Below are 12,602 nucleotides of genomic sequence, written 5' to 3'. Positions count from 1 at the left end.
CATCCTGGCTAACATGGTGAAACCCCGTCTCTACTAAAAATACAAAAAAAAATTAGCCGGGCGAGGTGGTGGACACCTGTAGTCCCAGCTACTCGGGAGGCAGAGGCAGGAGAATGGCGTGAACCCGGGAGGCGGAGCTTGCAGTGAGCCGAGATCGCACCACTGCACTCCATCCAGCCTGGGCGACAGAGCGAGACTCTGTCTCAAAAAAAAAAAAAGAAAACAAAAAAGAAAAAAAGATGGTTAAGGTGGTTTAAAAAAAGAATAAAGTTGAAGTGATTGTAATAACAGGGAAAGAGTTATAATCTTAAGTTAGGAAAAGACGCAAATTTCTACACTGTTAAGGATGCACAACTAGGTTGAAAAATGCAGAGAAAAATACTGAGTGACCTTTCTCATTTTATTTTTTTGCTACCGCCATCTCACCATGGCCCACACCCTCATTCCTCTTGTCAAAGATAAAAAAGCCAATATTTAAACAAATAATAAACTCCCCAAACGAAACTGTAATGAAATAGTAAAGAGGAACAGAAAGAAACTAGAGAAACGTTTGCTCATTCAACCAGTATTTATTGAATGTCTACAAGCCTGACATTTATTTTATACTGTGTATGAACTCTATTCCACAAATTCTACTGCTGCATTATAAAGGACTGTGGGTTTTTTTTTTTTTTCTTGCTCTGTACATCAGAGTTTAATGAAAAATAGAACTTTTAATCAGAGTCATAATAATGATCGACCTTTAATAATTCAGCTACAGTCAAAGCGCTGCTGTATTGCCTGCCACATTTTAGTTGGAGGTTGGGTGACCGGCCCTTGCTGACTTGCAGGCAAAGGGCAGCCAGGTGCACTCCCCGAGCGCCCGATTTTCCGAGGCGTACTGGGAAGAGAGGTGGGGTAGGGCCTGGCCGGATCGGGGGCGCCGGATTGGGTCTAGGACTTCGCCTGGCCCCTGCCCTCCACTATTTCTCATGTCAGACGATGGCGGCAGCGACCTTGTGGGATAGGAGAGGGTATCTGTTATTTCACTTCTGCGAGAAAAACATGCCAAAAATTTTAAAAAGAAGAAAAGGACAAAGAAAAACACTTTGTGGTAGCGTTTTTGTTTGTTTAACCGAAACCCCTTTTTTTTTTTTTTTTTGAAAAACCCAAACACACCAAACTCCTGAAGCAAAAAAGAGCCGCCTCGCGACCGTGGTTCCACTGGGGCTCGAACCCAGGACCTTCTGCGTGTAAAGCAGACGTGATAACCACTACACTATGGAACCGCTACGAGGAAACAGCTCGTTGAGACTTTATTCATAGACTCATAGCAGTGCCAGCCCCCTCCGCCTGAGCCCCGCCCCTTCACCGTGATCCCGCCCCCGAGGCGCGGGGTTTGCGGCAGCTCTGGGTCGCTGGCTCCGGCATTTGGGCGGCTCGTCATTCCTGTCCATCAGAGTCGCGGCCCCTGGGACCAGCGCGAGGCCGGGGCCCCGGCCGAGAGCACCTCCCCGCTATCACCTGTCCCCAAACTTTCCCTCAGTCGAGGTGCCGGCGGGGCGGCTCGACGGCCGGAAGTGCACCCTGCTCGGGCTCTGCACCCCCGGCAGCTTCCTCCGCCCGCGAGGGCCCCGCGCGTTCCCATTTCCCCTACCAGCAAACTGAGCCTCGGCCACCCGGCCCACTTGCCCGTCGGAAGTCAGAAGGCGGCGTGGAAGGCCTCGCTTCTGGGGCAAGGAGGACAGGGGCAACCCTTGGAACCAAGTCAGGCAGCGCAGGGGATGGGGGTGGGCCGGGGCGCACTTTTGCGTTGGCGCCTGGCTTGCCGGGGTTGGAAAAGGCCGCTGGTTAGCGGGCCCTTTGCCCGAGGGTGTGGACCTCTTCCTGCTCCCCTGCCTCTTCCCGCAGCCTTCTTCCCCTCCCGAGGCCAGGCCTAGGGAGGTGCAAATGGCAGGGCTTCCGTTAGGTCCCCTTGGTCTAGGGCTGCAGGGATGGGGGGACGAAGAGGTGTAGACGGGCCACCCCTCTATGGCTTCCAGGGAGGCAGCAGCCCTGGCCACGTGATTGAGGGGCCCAGTGCAAAATGAAGATGCCAGGCACCTTGTTGTTAAGTTCTTGAGAATTTCACATGGTAACAGCAGAGTATTCAACCCGGCGCGGGGTCCCTGACTTGGTGGCAGGACTGTAGTCTGGGTAAGGGGCTGGGACCCTCCATCACAAAGGGTGCTTCTTGGTTTTCATCGTCAGTGTCATTTGCCTTCTTCAGGGCTTCCAGATGGATCTTCGTCACCACCCTAGGATTGCTTACCATCCTCAAGCTTGAAAACACACCTGTAATCATTTGGCGGGGGGGAGGCACCTTTAAGGGCCCAGGTGAACTTTGTCTGCAGGCAGCAGCTGTCCTTTTTGCTGGATCTTCCGCCGAGGTCGGTAGGTTGATAAAGTGATACTGATTTTATGGCAGGAGCTCCCTTCAGCCAACTCCTGTCTTCCTGGGAAGGCCTCTGAAAGAAACCAGGTGGGTGCAGGGAACACTAATGTGGGGGTCACGATCTGGATGTTCGTCTTGATTTGGCCATTTATGAGCTGGGTACTCGAGCTAGTCTGTTCACCTCCGGTCTCAGTCTCCTCCTTTGTGAAATACAAGGGTTGGACTAAACATGTCCACTTTCACTTCTGGGTCTCAATGTTATGCCCACCTTCCAGGTAGGAAAACGGAGGCGGTTATCTGCCATGTAATTTCCCCCCCAGAAATAGAGGCAGGCTAGGTAGTGGCGTGGGCTTTTCTAGTACCTGCTTCCCAATGTCTTCAGTTAGCTCCCTGTCATATTCATCATGGGCCCCCTTCTAGTCTGCTTTTTTGGTGAGACAGTTTCAGAGGCCTCTGGAGCGCTTGTTGCCTAGATTGTGGGCCACAAGATGACCAGAGTGGCCAGCCACCAGCCAGAGGATGCATTCGTGAGAGCTCCACGTTTCCCACTCAGGACTCCTGGGAAGCCTGATAATAAGTGTTTCCCACCTGTTTCCAAACCCCTAGCAGTGGAAAACAAGATCGCCAGGAATTGGTCTTAAAATTACACCCACTGGTTGTGTTTTGGATAGTGTCTCTAGGAAATGCTTTGCTCTCCAGCCCCCCACATCCCGATTTTTCTGTCTGCCCCTGGCTCTAAAGGTATGTTTGCCAAGTTCCCACACTTAACCTCCGTGTAGAAAAGAAGCTGGTGTCCCTCTGTTGCATGCAACACAGGTGTCTGCCTTTGATGAAAAACTCCTGTTCCTTTTCTCCATTCCAGGAAGGAAACTATGTTCTGTTCTCCCCACCACCCCTCACAAGGTGTCATCACAATCTTTTCTTTTCTTTTTTTTGAGACAGAGTCTCGCTCTGTCACCCAGGCTGGAGTGCAGTGGCGCGATCTCAGCTCACTGCAACCTCTGCGTCCCGTTCAAGTGATTCTCCTGCCTCAGCCACCCAAGTAGCTGGGATTACAGGCACCCCCCACCATACCCGGCCTACTTTTTGTATTTTAGTAGAAATGGGGTTTCACCGTGTTGGCCAGGTTGATCTCGAACTCCTGGCCTCAAGTGATCCGCCCGCCTCGGCCTCCCGAAGTGCTGGGATTACAGGCGTAAGCCACCGCTCCCAGCCCCACCCAGCTCAAATTCTGTGGTCATTTTTATCACTTGCTTGTTTGCCCTTTCATTTTTTTCCTTGTGCTTGTTGGTAAAACCACAGTCTCTCACATCTGACTATCTCCCTACCCTGCCCCTGAACACGGCCCAAGAAGAACACATCCAAGCTGACTGGTTTCACACTAAATTCATGTACTGCTTAGCTCAAGTGAGCCCTTTCTGCAGTCCAGAATATGTGTTCACTTCTCCTAAAGGACAGTTTCACGTCTTGTCTCCCTAAACCTCCTTACCCCCAACCCCAATCTCGGTTACAGCTGATGACCTAGCTTCCTATTGCGGTGAAAAAATGGAAGCAGTCAGAAGAGAACTTCTGCAAGTCCCCTGCCAGCCACCGTCTGCTCTCATGCGCTTCCTCCGGATCAGAATGAGTTGGGACTGACTAACTGTGTGGTAGGGGCTGTCCTGTGTATTGTAGGATGTTTTGCAGCATCCCTGGCCTCTATTCACTAGATGCCTGTGGCACACATCCTCCCGCACCACCCAGTTGTGATGACCCAAAATGTCCCCGGGGTACAAAATCTTGGGAGTTATTTGGCAATATCTGGAGACACTTTTGTTGGTTATGACTGGGAGAGGGGTACTATAGGCACCCAGTAGGGAGAGGCCAGGGGCACTGCCAAACATTCTGTGGTGCCAGCTACTCTGGAGGAGTGAGGCGGGAAGGATCCCTTGAGCTCAGGAGGTCAAGGCTATTGTGAGCCATGACTTCACCACTGCACTCCAGCCTGGGTGATAGACTGAGAACCTGTCAAAAAAAAAAAAAAGGCCAGGTGCAATGGCTCACACTTATAATCCCAGCACTTTGGGAAGCTGAGGCGGGTGAATTGCTTGAGCTCAGGAGTTCGAGACCAGGCTGGCCAACATGGCAAAACCCCAACTCTATAAAAAAAAAAAAAAAATACAAAAAAATTAGCCAGGCGTGGTGGCGCATACCTGTAGTCCCAGCTACTCTGGAGGACTGAGGCGGGGAGGATCCCTTGAGCCTGGGGAGGTTGAGGCTGCAACAAGCCCAGATCGCATCACTGCACTCTAGCCTGGTCGACAGAGTGAGACCCTATCTCAAAAACGAAAACAAAAGCAAAAAAACAGGATAAAGCTCCCTTAATTCCACTTCCACCTGTGCCACTTCCATTTCTCTGCTCTCCTTTATAACATCATTCTTAGATTGGTTTTTGGTGCTTTCTCTTCTGTCCCCGCCCTTGGGACTTGTTCTAGCACTCCACCAAAATTCCTCTGATCCAGTGACTTCCACATTGCTACACAGAATAGCTCTTCCTTTTCATCGGATTTGATGTACCAGCAGCATTGGAAACAACCCATCGCTCCATTTTGAGGTACTCTTCCCTCGGCATTTAGGATGCCGCCCTTTGGCGATGTTTATTTCCTCTCACTGCATGCTCCCTTTTGGTTACCTTTGCTGGAGCCTCATCTGTTTGACCTTTAAACACAGCCGTACCTCAGAGGTCTCGGTGCTTGGACTTCTCTATTCATTCTCACCACCCCAGCGACCTCATTGAATCTAATGGCTTTTAATACCATTGAGAACCTAGAAGATTCCAAGTGTATATCTCTAGTCTAGACCTTTCTCCCAAACTCCAGACCTACATGTTCAACATCTCCATTTAGATGTCTGTTAAGCATCTCACATGTCTGTGCCCACGCTCCTGATCTCTGCCCCTAAATCTGCTCCTCTCTTGGTATGTTTTTCTTTTTCAGAGGCAGTTTTGCTCTGTCGCCCAACCTGGAGTGCAGTAGTGCCATCTCAGCTCATTGCAACCTCCGCCTCCTGGGTTCAAACAATTCTCGTTCCTCAGCCTCCCGAGTAGTTGGGATCACAGGCGTGTGCTACCACATCCGGCTAATTTTTTTTCTGTACTTTTAGTAGAGATGGGGTTTTGCCATTTTGGCCAGGCTGTTCTCGAACTCCTGGCCTCAAGTGATTCACCCATCTCGGTCTCTCCAAGTGTTGGGATTACAGGCATGAGCCACCGCGTCTGGCCTCTGTCTTCTTTATCTCAGATAATGGCAACTTCATCTTTCTAGTTATTTAGGCCTAAAACTAAGAATCATACTTGATTCTTCTTTTTCTCACACCCCCAACGTAATCTTACTAGCAAATCGTATTGGCACTACCTGCGGGATCTATCTGGAATCTTCTAGCTTTCTGTCATCTCTCCAGCTATACTCTAATCAAAGCCACCATCACACTTTGCCTGGATCATAGCCAGTAACCTCAGATCTTGGCCTTCTAGCTTCTGCCCTTTCCTCTCTACAGACTATTCTCCACACAGTAGCCAGAGTGGTCCTTTCAAGATCTAAATTAGGTCTCATCACTGTGCAAAACCCTTCAATGGCTCCCTACCTCAGCTAGAAAAGCTGAAGCCTTACAGTGGCCTACAAGGCTTGTGCCTCTCTGATTATAAATCCTCTTGCTGGCCAAGCATGGTTGCTCACGCCGGTAATCCAGCACTTTGGAGGCCAAGGTGGGCAGACACTTGAGGCCAGGAGTTTGAGACCAGCCTGGCCGGCATGATGAAATCCCGTCTCTACTAAAAATACAAAAATTAGCCAGGTATGGTGGCATGCACCTGTAATCCCACCTACTTGGGAGGCTGAGATGGGAGGATCGCTTGAGCCTGCGAGGTGGAGGTTGCAGTGAGCCGTTACTGTGCCATTGCCCCCCAGCCTGGGTCACAGAGCAAGACCCTGTCTCAAAAACAAAAACAAAAATCCTATGACTTTGCCTTGGCTTTGACTCCACTCCAGCCACACTGGCCTGCTTGCTGCCTTTCAATTACACTAGGCCTCTCCTGCCTCGGGGCCTTTGCTGCTGTTGCTCTTAGCCTTGAATAGTTTTTCCTTAAATCACGCTGTTGCTTGTTCTCTCACCTTGCTCAGGTCATATCCAAATATCTTCTCAGTGAGGCCTTTCCTGACTACCTACTGAAAATTGCTATTATTCTTTTCCATTCATGCTAGAGACTCACTGCCCCCCTTTCCTGCTTATTTTTCTCTGCAGCACTACATTTCTTTTCTTTTTTCTTTTTTCTTTTTTTTTTTAGACAGCGTCTCTGTTGCCCAGGCTGGAGGGCAATGGTGTGATCTCGGCTCACTGCAGCCTCTGCCTCCTGGGTTCAAGCGATTCTCGTGCCTCAGCCTCCTGAGTAGCTGGGACTACAGGCACCTGCCCCATGCCCAGCTAATTTTTATATTTTTAATAGAGACGGGGTTTCACCATGTTGGCCAGGATGGTCTCCATCTCTCGACCTCGTGGTCTACCCTGCTCGGCCTCCCAAAGTGCTGGGATTACAGGCGTGGGCCACCACGTCTGGCCTGCAACACTAAATTTCTACATATTTACTAATTTATTTTGTTGATTGTCTGTCCCCACCATCCTCGACTGGAATGCAAGTTCCATGAGGGCATGGATTTGGCTTCGTTCTCTGCCGTATTACACAGAGTCTAAATAGTTTCCAGCGTATGAGTAAGTGCTCAGTGAATGTGTCTTGAAAACAATGTGTCAGTGTTGAGGGTGACTCAAGCCAAGGCAATGAGTTCCAGTTAGAGCTAATCCTGGGCTTTTGCTTGACTTCTTGAGCAGAGACGTTTCCTAATTCATCCTGGACTTGAACGTGAGATGGTCTAGAGGCTGGCAGTTCTGCTGCCATCTTACTATTGCATTATATTAGGGCTCTTGGTTGCATACAACAGAACCCTCTTGGTCAGAATATTCACTTCTCTTCCCCATGTAGGATTTTGACACCATGGCCCCCCGATAGACTTGCCCAGGTGACTTGCTTTGCCCAGTTGAATGTGAGCAGAAGTGATGTGTATCACTTCCAAGCAAAAGTGTAAGAGCCAGTGTGGTGGCTGCTTCTGTCCTTCCCCTTTGCTACAAGAAGAACAGCAATGCTCCAGAGACAGGTTGACCTGAGTTTCAGAGGGAAGGCTCCATGTTACAGAACCGCGGCCCATCTGCACTGGCTGCGGAACTGGAGTGCCGAATAAACCTTTGTCATTGTAAGCCACTAACGTGTGGGGTTGTTACAAAAGCATAACACCGCCTAAGCGGCTTCAACGCTCCCACTAGTTTAAGAGGCGAATGAGTTTATTGAAGGACACCAGGTAGCTCACAGGATCTCCAAGAAGGCCTCAGCGACTCCAAAGCCAGGAATGATGTCCACATCTCCCTAAGGGACTGCACCAGCGCAGGTGCACACTGCTGCCTCCTCTGAGTACAGATTTAGTAACTCAAACCAGTGTTGGAGCCCACAATCTTGACCACTGCTGTCTCTGGAAACGGGACACCTCTGCCACTGACCTTGGCAGAAGGTGGCCTTTGGGAGCTCTCCACGTCTTCAGGTTGCCCTCTTCTGGATTGAAGTCGCTGGCAGTGCTTAGTTTACCTGCCTGTGCGCTTGCTATCAAAGAGACTGGAAAAACAAATTTCTTGTTTCTGCTTTGGGGAGTTAGGAGTCAAATGGGAGGAATTACCAAGACATAGGGAGGAGGTTCAGAAGTTAGTGAATGACCATGAAGCATGAAAGACACCCACGACCTGCTGGAGACCTGAGGATGGAGCCGACACCAAGGGATCCCAGCTGAGCAACAGAGCAGCTGGATGCGGTCACTTACCTCCCGGCCCCAGTCATGCATATACCATTGACTCTTCAGTTATTTGAGGAATCCATTCCCAGCTTTGCGTAAGCCAGCTGGAATGGGCTTACTGACACTTGCAATGGAACGAGTCCTAATGATCTATGTCTAACATGGACGAGCCTTGGCATAGTGGCTAACAGTGGTGCCCTGGCTCAGATGCCTGAAAGTTTTGATTGTTCTCAGTCCCCAGTAAGTGGGGATGAGGCTGACAGTCATGGAAATGGCCGCTTCTGGTAGAGTAGGTGTGTTAGTCTGTTCTCACGCTGCTAATAAAGACAACCCACAGACTGGGTAATTTATAAAGGAAAGAGGTTTAGTGGACTCACAGTTCTGATGGCTGAGGAGGCCTCACAATCATGGCAGAGGATGAAGGAGGAGCAAAGGGATGTCTTACATGGTGGCAGGCAAGAGAGATATGAGAACCAAGCAAAAGGAGAAGCCAAAACCATCAGATCTCATGAGACTTATTCACTCTCATGAGATCAGCATGGGAAAGACCTGCCCCATGATTCAATTGCCTCCCCTCCGGGTCTCTCCCACGACATGCGGGAATTGTGGGAGCTACAATTCAAGATGAGATTTTGGTTGCAGCACAGCCAAACCATATCAGTAGGGTTGTGGTTTCCTTGTCTCCTGGGGAGCCAGTAGTTCTCATGTACAGCAGGGCGTTTGCTCACATGTGGCGCAGTAACCAGGCCAGGTACAGTTATACAGTGGGCAACACATCTGTGGCAGATACTGCTAGTTGCTTATCTAATATCCATTCCTCTTTTCCTCAATAAGAAAAGTAAGAAGAACACACAGTTGTACAGTGCTTGCTGTGTATTAATGACTATTCTAAGCGCTTCACTCCTATTAACTCATTTAATCCTCACGAGAACCCAGTACTATTATAGTTTGCGGGTGAGAAAATCGAGGCACAAAGTAAGTTGGTAACTTGACCAAGTCACACAGTGACATAAAGAAGCAAGGTTCTAAGCCCAGACCATCTGGCTCCATGGGCTGTGCTTAGCCTCTGCACTATAGTGCCTGATTTTGTTTGCTTTGGTGATGTGTCTGGCTAAAACAGCTTCATTTCCTTGAAAGGAGGTAGACCCATTTGGCATCCGCCTTTTGGCCCATAGTTTATCTCTTTCTGCCTGGAATGTGAATGTGGTGCTAGAAGGAGGGCATCACTTTCTGTTGTGATCAGCATTTTGCACCCATGAGTTGACAATTGGGAAGAAGAAAGCTGCATGGCTTGGCTCAGAGAAGGAAGGCGCCTGGGTCCCAGCCAGATTCCCTACTCCAGATTCCTTGTGAAATGAATAATAAAATCCCTCATTTTTAATGCTACTGTTTAGTAGAAGTTTCAGTTACATGAGGAAAAATACAGATCCTACTGATTAAACCTTTCCGTGTTGCTCACCCGTAGCTCTCTCCTGTACCATTTTGACAATGTCTTTAATTTGCCCCCCAGCTACCGAGGGCTTGCCCTGTGTTCCAGTCCCTTGGTGGAAGTTGTTCATTATCACATGCCTGCAATATGTCTGGGAACACAGTGTTGGGTAGCGCAGGAGCTTTTTTTAAAAAAGTATATGACATGGTCTCATCTCAAGAAGTTTGAAGAACATGAGTTAACCCAAAGGACTTATTTGTTCCAAGATGTTAATGGAAGATAGTGGCTTGATGTGGTTTTCCTAATGTAGGATGTTGTTAGATCTGAATTTGGGTCCGGTCTCCTTTCTCTTAAGAAACTTGACAAAGAGAAGGCTGATGAGGGGTAGGCAGGGTGATATGCAAAAACCTGTCTAATAGGAAAGAAGGCCTCACATGGTATACCTCTCCAGATCAGCTATCTATAACCTTCACAATCACCCGCCATCGCTTTCAATGAGATTACATTTCCTAGAGATGGTCACTCCAGAGAGAAACAGATCAGCTTAGAATGCTTTGTCTGCCCCTCTCTTACTTAACTTATCTTGAGATGTGCCTAGTATCTTTCTCTCTCTCTCTCTCTTTTTTTTTTTTTTTCTTTTTTTAATTTGAGGCAGAGTCTCACTCTCTCGCCCAGGCTGGAGTGCAGTGGCATAATCTTGGCTCACTGCAACCTCCACCTCCTGGGTTCAAGCGATTCTCCTGCCTCAGCCTTCCAAGTAGCTGGGATTACAGGCACCCGCCACCACGCCTTGCTAATTTTTGTATTATTAGTAGGGATGGATTTTCACAATGCTGGCCAGGCTGGTCTTGAACTCCAGACATCAGGTGATCTGTCTGCCTTGGCCTCCCAAAATGCTGGGATTACAGGCGTGACCCACTGCGCCCGGCAGAGATGTGCCTAGTTTCTAAAGTCACTCCCCTGCGACTAGGTAACTGAACACAAAACAATTTGACTACTACTGCCCACTCCTCTAGAGCTCCATTTAAAAGGCAACACCTGATAGCAGCCAGTGCTAATCGGTGATGGAAATGAAATGGGTTACTCCCTTGACTTCCACAACACTTACTGACTCATTTGTTTCCACGTCGATTCAACTGGGCACGCATTAAGACTTGCCTCTAAGCTTTCTGCACAGTCTGAAGGAAAGATTTCAAGTGTGGAGCAGGTGTTAAACTCCAGTCATATTGTGTATTTTTACTAGTGATTTCAAGAATTGGGGATCTTTTGGATACACTTAGGGTAGAGTCCTAAGGCCATCTACAGTAATAAAAGCAAAACCAATTAGTAGGTTGTTTAATTCATTTAGAGGCTATCTGCAGGCTAGCAGTTTTCCTCTGCTAAATCCTGTTAAGATGCAGTGGGTTCTATTTTGTGCAGATGGAGCAGGCTGCCATGACAACTGTCTGTGAATATTATTTCAATATTAGTCATACATTTCCAGTATCTGCCTCTGGGCTCAGTGTTCTTCTAAAGCCTGGATCACATTTATTCTTAATGGACCTCTCCTGGACGTGTTTACAAAAAGAACAAAAACAAAACACTTTCAACTGGCTGACTTTTTTTTTTCTTTCAGAAGAGAAATCTGAATGAATTCACACAACTGAAAATGGATTGTGAATCTTATTGTCATTTTTTCTTTTAGAAAGGTTATTTTGATGTGAACTTATATTGTGCTGGACTATAGATTTTATTGAATAGATGCACTACACCAGGATTTGGAAAGTTCCCTTGTAGGCATGTAGTCCTTACAGTAAAATTATTATTTTTTTCATCTAACGGTATCAGAAAGAATCTTGTAGTTGCCTGTGGTAGAAGATCCAACCCAAACTGGGCAAAACCAGTTTCAAACGAATCTGGTTTGAAACTTCCAAAGGTAAGATCTGATCCAGAGACTTAGGTTGGAGGGCTCCGGCTCCATTTCCCTGCCTTTCAGTGGGCCCTTCCCCATGTATCACTTTCACCCCCTGTACTGGCTCTTATGGTGACAGCCTTGCTCAGAGCACCACACTAGGGGGAGATGAGTGAGTCTGTCCCAGCACTCTCTCCAGGTACCCCAAGATTCACTCATAATACCTTTCTTTAGCTATGTGCCCACCCCAAACACTCCTTTTTGTCAGGAGAAGAGGATATGCCATCTGAGGCCTGAATTATGTGCTTGTCCCTGAAAAGTTGCTGTTGCTGGGGAGTGGGTTCGGGTAATTGGCGTAAGTCAGTCAGGGCCCACACTTAGAGTTGGGGGCTGCGCCAGTCCCATGCAAATCACATGGCTAAAAACAGGGAGCTGGGGTGACTTCAAAAAGGAAAATTGTGCTTCTATCACAAGGAAGTTAGGGGACTATTTGCTAGCCACATGGTTAGGGAACAGAATGCTGGCCCAATGATAATAATAATAGCTAACATTTATTAAATACTATGAGCCAGGCACCAAGCTGCTTTACAGTTGTATTGGTTAGAGAATGCGTTTGGCTGCCTGAAATAAGGTAAACGGAACAGCAGGGGCTTAACACAGAGCGCTTGGTTTTTGCCCCACATGATACAAAGCCAGGAGATACACAGTGTCACATTGTCATCCAAGTCTCAAGCTTGCCCCGCCCTCCTGCATCATGGTTTTGCTATTCTCTGTGTGAGGCTTTCCTCCTAGTGTGCACAGGATGGCTGCCCCTCCTCCAGGCATTGTGTCCTGGTTCCAGGCAGAATGGGGGAAGGACAAAAGAGAAGAGGCTTGTGCCAGCTGAGTCTTTTCTTTTTTATCGGGAAAATAGCTTTTCCGGAAGCCTCAACCTGTAGATTTCTGCTTATATCTCAACAGCTAGAACTGTGTCACATGACTACCCATAGTTGCAAGGGAACC

The 12,602-nt window shown here is 48.3% G+C and overlaps 1 non-coding gene across 1 annotated transcript; it reads right to left on the bottom strand.

Moving 5' to 3' along the window:
- Positions 1 to 1,195: 1,195 nt before the first annotated feature.
- On the bottom strand, positions 1,196 to 1,268 carry TRNAV-UAC. Its single transcript has one exon. It is a non-coding gene; the product is annotated as a tRNA-Val (tRNA).
- Between the last annotated feature and the right edge of the window lie 11,334 nt (positions 1,269 to 12,602).

The sequence above is a fragment of the Mandrillus leucophaeus genome, unplaced genomic scaffold, assembly GCF_000951045.1.
Source record: "Mandrillus leucophaeus isolate KB7577 unplaced genomic scaffold, Mleu.le_1.0 Scaffold499, whole genome shotgun sequence".
Classification (NCBI taxonomy): domain Eukaryota; kingdom Metazoa; phylum Chordata; class Mammalia; order Primates; family Cercopithecidae; genus Mandrillus; species Mandrillus leucophaeus.
The sequence above is the reverse complement of the archived record's forward strand: the minus strand, read 5'-3'. Positions and strand labels throughout refer to the sequence as shown.